The sequence below is a fragment of the Solea solea genome, chromosome 18, assembly GCF_958295425.1.
Source record: "Solea solea chromosome 18, fSolSol10.1, whole genome shotgun sequence".
In the NCBI taxonomy this organism is placed as follows: domain Eukaryota; kingdom Metazoa; phylum Chordata; class Actinopteri; order Pleuronectiformes; family Soleidae; genus Solea; species Solea solea.
The window spans coordinates 22859594-22866245 of NC_081151.1; positions in this window are offsets into that span (position 1 = coordinate 22859594).

Here is a 6652-nt window from a genome sequence, read left to right on the forward strand (position 1 = left end):
ATGGAAGGACGTAAAATATCTGCTCTATTTCTATAGAAAACGTGTAAATCGTTCGACATGTGAGAGTTTGTGCAGTTATGATTTTATAGTTCCGTTGCTCCTGTCACTGTGGACACTCCTGTCCCCGCCCCTTCCTTGTCCTCGTAGTGGGATATTTTGACAGGAAGTGGCACCTGCCTGCGTTTCCTCCCTGATTGTTTGCAGGAGTGAGGGCCTCTACAGTCCTGAGCTAATGTTTCCTTGCATTATAGTCGCAGAATAGCTCTGCTCTCTTCGTCTATTGTGCCGCACGTTTAAAAACTCCTTATGGATCATGAGTCGTCATGGGGGGGGCGGGGAAATTCCGGGGAATTCCAGTGGCATTCCGATCAGATTGCCTTCCTCACTCTTTTCTTTCTTTCTTCTCTCAGAATAATGAGTGTGAAGGTCGTGAGTCTGTGTCTGACGTCTTTACAGCAGACGAACAATCACATGTAACTCTTTAATATAAAGATTTTTTTTCATCATGTTTCTGTGACTGTAGCTGCTGCTCAAGGTCCAGGGCCGCTGATTTTTTTTTATTATTTTCAAGGTTCAAACGGGTCCATGCAATCCTTGCAAGTTTTTGAATTTGAAAAAAATATTTAAGGCCCTTGAAAGTTTTTGAAAATCCACCCTTAATAAACATGGGTCATTGAAAGTGCTTGAATTTTGTGCAAGAAAGAAGTGGTTGAATTTTTTTCCAAACTCACAAACTTTCAAGGATTTAAAATCCGCCCATAAATGCCATAATAAATATGGCATTTATTGCAGTAATTATCTGACATTTATCGCAATAATTATGGCATTTATCGCAATAATTGTCTTACATTTATCACAGTAATTATATAATCGCAATAATTATGACAATCGCAGTAATTGTCTGACATTTATCGCAATAATTGTCTGACATTTATCGCAATAAATATGACATTATTCGCAATAATTTTGACAATCACAGTAATTGTCTGACATTTATCGCAGTAATTTATCACAGTAAATATATAATCGCAATAATTATGACATTATTCGCAATAATTATGACAATCACAGTAATTGTCTGACATTTATCGCAATAATTATGGCATTTATCGCTGTAATTATCTGAGGTTTATCGCAGATCTCATTCTCTTTTTAAATGACAAAAACTGTATCAGGTCCAGGTTCAGGTTCAGCAGGAGCAGGACTAAGGTCAGACTGAGGTCAACGTCAAGGGTTTGCAACAGAAAGAAGTTGGCTTCAGTTTGGATCAGATCCAAAACATTCTCCTTCACCACCTGACGACGATGATGATGATGATGATGATTTTTTGTTATTATAAATATTGATTTAGTTAGTTTCGTCAGGATTTGCATGAAAACAACAAAGCTGACATTTTAGTTTGATTTAATTGTCTTTTATTTATTTTTGTGGACAGTTTTTGTGTCTGTGTTACTTCTGAGCGTTTTCTACATCTACACTTTGTAGTTTTTGCGTTCACACTCACACACACACACACACACACACAGAGCAACATTTTCCCAGTGCCGCGTGGAGCCGGCGCTCCGTTGTCACGGAGCCGCAGCCGGGCTGCTCATTGTATTTGTGTCCTGTGTGTCACTTCCTGTGTCAGATTGTGGATTGTTGTGGAAACAATAGTGTGTTTGGCTTTGAAAGGACTCCTCAATCATGCAGCAGCGAGCTGTAAATGCACAAAGTATTTGTCTGAACCTGACGATAGTCGCACGGCGTCATGAATCATAAATGTACAAGTGAACATACCCTGATATTTATTTTTTTTATTTTGAAAACATACAATATAGTGGACTATACTATAATGTGCAGTCATAGCAAAATGGCGCCAAGTCTCTAAGCCCCTCCCACTTCTGCTGATAAAAGACAGTAGAAGGGAAACTTGAGATGAGTTTCGTGATAACGACATGAAAACACAACAGATCACAGACGAGACAACAAACAATTACACAAAATATGTGACAATGTTTGTTTACGTCAACTACGGTCTCTCCTTATGATGAAACAAGATTTCACATCTTTAGTTATACAATTATTTTTGCAATAACTGTTACATGGTTTTTGTTACAACATGTTTGTTTCATGAAATGTTTTGGCCACATTAGTATTTTTTTAAGTAGCAGTAGTTCCATGTTTTTGCAAAATTAGATGAAAAATTTTATGAAATGTTTTGGTACGCGAATATTTTTAATGCAACAGTTCCATGATATTGCAAAATGTACATAAGATATTTGTGAAATTTTTTGGTCACTCTTTTGAAGAAGCATTAATTCCCTGTTTTTGCAAAAATGACAGCATTTTATGAAATGTTTTGGTCACATGTTTTTTTAATAACAACCATGTTTTGCAATTTTTTTGTAAAAATGTTATGAAATTTTTTGATCACGTGAGTATTTTTTAAGCAGCATTAGTACCATGTTTTTGCAAATAGTTTGACATTTTTTGGTCATGTGAATATTTTTTAAGTTACAGTTCCACATTTTTGAAAATATTGCGCAAAATTTTAAGAAATCTTTGGTCATCTGAATATTTTTTAAGTAACAGTTACATGTTTTTGCAAATTGACGTAAAATTTTATGAACAGTTCCACGTTTTTGCAAAAATTTTGTAAAATCTCTTTTTTAGCCTTTGTAGCCTTGTAAGTTTTTTAATAACACTACAAAGTTTTCTGAAACTTTTTATGACATTTCATAAGATTTTTTTGGTGACCATTTTGGTTGTCTTACGTGTTCTTGTTATAACATTACAACATTTCATTTACCCAAGAAAGGTTTATGTAGCCTTTAGTAAAACATAATGTAAATTAACGTTTTGTCCGATTTTTAGTGTTATTTGAAAAAAATCTTCAATTTTGTGGTAATTTTCCATGTTGTGAAAGCACCTTTTGATAACTGATGATAACGCAGTATCATCAGTAATATTTCTTATTAACATTACATAGATGGATAAGAATCTAAATCATTTTAATAGTTTAATATTGTGATCTTGTTTCCTGTAAGTGCAGCCAGTGTTGGATCATCAGCATCTGTGTTACTGTACTTAACTTTACCGTAGAAGCAGAAGTGTTCGTGTGAGCCAACGCAAACATGCCCACCTCCACAAATATGCAGTCAAGCACACACTTGTTGCTGTGGAGTGGAGCTTGTGGTGATGGTGGTGAGAGTGAAGCCTCTCCCGCATCCCAGCGTCTTCACCTCCCACTGAGGCCACGCTGGTGTTATTAAAGGCAAAGAAATCAAAGCAGAAATAAAGACAAATGGAAGAGAGAGGGAGGAAAAAACAACAAAAAAACTGGCGTGTTTGAACTGAATGACATTCTTCAGCTCAGGAAGTCTGATTTTATTAAGCACTGACATGTTCACACAAACAGAAAGTAAAGAATATCATTAACAATGACTTTTACTTTTAGTTTCTGGTGTTTTATTTGACTTTATTCACTCTGGCTGCATTCACTGTACATTGACCAGACAATGTGCTCAAATTATTGTTTTTAGTAACGAGTAAAAGTCTTAATTTTATTTACGCTACATTAGGGGTGGGTCGAAATATCGATTTGGTCATATATCGTCATCCTTCCTCGTAGAATACGACAATCGAAATATGTCGCTGCTCAAATGAATGAGGTTCAACTTGTGCAGAAGTGACCTGACTGAAGAAGAGGGAGGAGTTTACGGTGGAAGAAAACTACGTTCAATATATTGATTATAACAGGATCATTGTATCTGGTTATTGGTAAAGGGCCACGTCGTGTGGTGCATCGGGTGGTGACTTGTGCCTACTTGGGAAAAAAACATGTATCCCAGAATGCATTCTGTCTGCATTCCAGAATGCAATAAGATCATTTGAGGCGAGACAGTTGTTATTTGGAATTTTAAAAGACACATGTATAGTTTGGCAGCGACGTTGTCGGAAATGCACAGCTCCACCCGGTGCCTTTCCATGGTAATGCGGGCTCCACCCACCATTCAAACAGAAGAAAGAAGTGCGCTACTTGTGTACTCCTGTACGTGGCGTGAGTTGTACTTCCCAAGAACATATACTTTATAAACAGTACATACTTGGTTATTGAGAAACAACCTTAAACGTGTGTAAACTGTAATATGACTCATAAATAGGTGCAGTTAAAAAACAGAGTTCACAGTGGCAATTTATGACATTAATAGTGAAAATGTCACTGTTAAATATACAGAAATTAGCGTATGTGTAAAAACAACAGTGTATAAATCAAAAAAGTGAAAAACATCCAATTTTTTTCCCTTCAGTCAAGAAAATACAAAATCAGTTCAAACTGAATTCTGTTTTGTAGCTTCAGTCCAAACTTGTAAAAAAAATGTTCACGACCACACTGCGTCGTCGTCATCTCTGCATCAAAGAATTTCATGTGTTCATTCAGACTCAACACTGCGTGGCAGTGAGTGGATAACGTGGTGAAAGTGGTGGTTTGTTCTGCAGACGCTCATCAGATCAGAGCACACAAAGAGAAAGTGATGTGAGGCAGATACGGACCATACATGATGTTTTCAACGACACTCCATCACCCGTTCTCCTCATTATTACTTAAACCTTTTACACAGAGAAACAAATGATCAAGAAATCAAGCAAAACTATTGCTTTTTTTATTAAATTTCTGTTACTTTCAATAAGTAAATTAGACATTACTACGATAAATGTTTGATACATTAATCCCAACTTAATTTAATGGATGTGATATAGAATATATTAGCATAAAATGTTAGAAGAAGGCAGAGAAACGCTAAAAATATCTCCTACAAGACCAGTAATGACTGGTTTAAGCCTTAAATAATGGATAGTTTTTTGTATTTATCTTGTTTTCATGCTTTTCACAGATAATTGTGTTAATGTTTGTGGAATATTTGTTTTCTGCAAATAGAAAGAGATGCAGTATGACATTTAACATCAGTAGCTGTACATATTTCATTTTTTTAGTCTTATTCTCAAACTTTAGTACCCTGAGTGAGACAAGCATACGTGGCCAATGAAGTAGATTCTAATCCTGAAGAAGCCGAGTGTCTTACAGACTTGAGAATTCACTTCAGTGAAGTGAAGCTTTTGTGTGAGAACTTTTCCACACCCCCACATGTCTAATCGTCTTCACCTCCTTGAGTCCCAGCCTTCTGAGGACAAATATCTAATCACTGTCCAATTTCAGCGGACACAGTCACAGTCTCCAATAGTCTCTAATTAACTTGATCTCAATCTGAATGTTTTTGGACTGTGAGTAGAACCTGGAGAACCCAGAGAAAAACCCACACATCACCGTTGGGAAGAACATACGGCAAACAACGACTGAGTGCTGACTCCAGTTTCAAGATGAATTTGCACTCTGTCCTTTTGAGGGAATAGTTTGGGTTCATTCAAGCAGAGACAGAAGGAAAGACGAGATCTATGCAATTTAGAGTGACTGTTGAAAGATGTTTCATGGCCAGTTAGTGATTTTCTTGACTCTTGACTCGCTGAGTGTTGTTGCAGAAAGTTTTCCTCTGGAGTCTTTTAGGATGACGTCGGAGTAAATTCAAAGGTTCTGGATGGTTTGTCTGCCATGAATCTTCTAGACTATTCTGTACTGTAGAAGCTTTCAAAACTCAATTAAGGAGTTTGAATCTTCTTCTTTTTCACTGTCATGAGATTTAGCCCCATCTATTTTAAATATGAAGTGAATGTGTGACACTGGGTCCCATGAAGAACGTTCAACTTTTGCTCCTGAAGATCCGACGATTACAGGAGACGTTTTCCTTTGAACCTGATTTGGTGGGAGGGTCACATGTTCAGGTGCTAAAAGGTGAAGATTTGACACCTTCAAAGTCCACACTCTTGACCCTCCACACCTTTTTTTGTTCAGTGTTTGCTCTGAGATCCCGACACAACAGGTCCTGATATGTCTTCTCGTCCCCCACCGTTGACCTTTTCACCCGTCCTGACACCCATACCTGCTTTGAAAACAGGGGGGGGCTAACGTGACATGTTGTCGCTCATGTTGGATGTGGTTGCTGAAATATTTTAGGATAGATGTAGTGTAGCTTTTTTCCTGCTCGTTTCTTCCTCTTAATTCATACAAGCCAACGCGCAGCATGCACATGACGCCCAGGCAGAAAAAAACATTTTTGGCAACAGAAGAAGTAGACGCCAAGGACAGTCATCCAAGCCTTGACCTGCCGACACCTCAACTCCCCGCCTGACGTGCCTTTCAGCTGTGAGCTCCTCGGACCAGACGTGTCTCTTCTTCTTTCGTCTCATTTCTTGCGTCCAAACTTGTACCGCTACCCGATGGTGAAGTGAGATACTACAGGACCCTGGTGCGCGGGTATAACGGTGTCCGCGATACGCAACGTACCGTGGGCTCAAGACACAAACTAGGCACCTTTGAAGGTTCCTTTCCTAGATACAGAGGTCTGGACCGGATACAAGACTCTCTCAAGACTAACTCAGTTCTCCTCGTATCTGAACTGTCTTCAATAAAATCAACAAATACAACTTAACTCATCACTGACTCTAGAGGTTCCATCACAGGTCCTCTCACCTGATAATCAAACATCTCTCTAACAGAATGGAATGTCATTTCACAGTGATGCATATGTTGGGCGCCTGTGCTCTCGTTTACTGT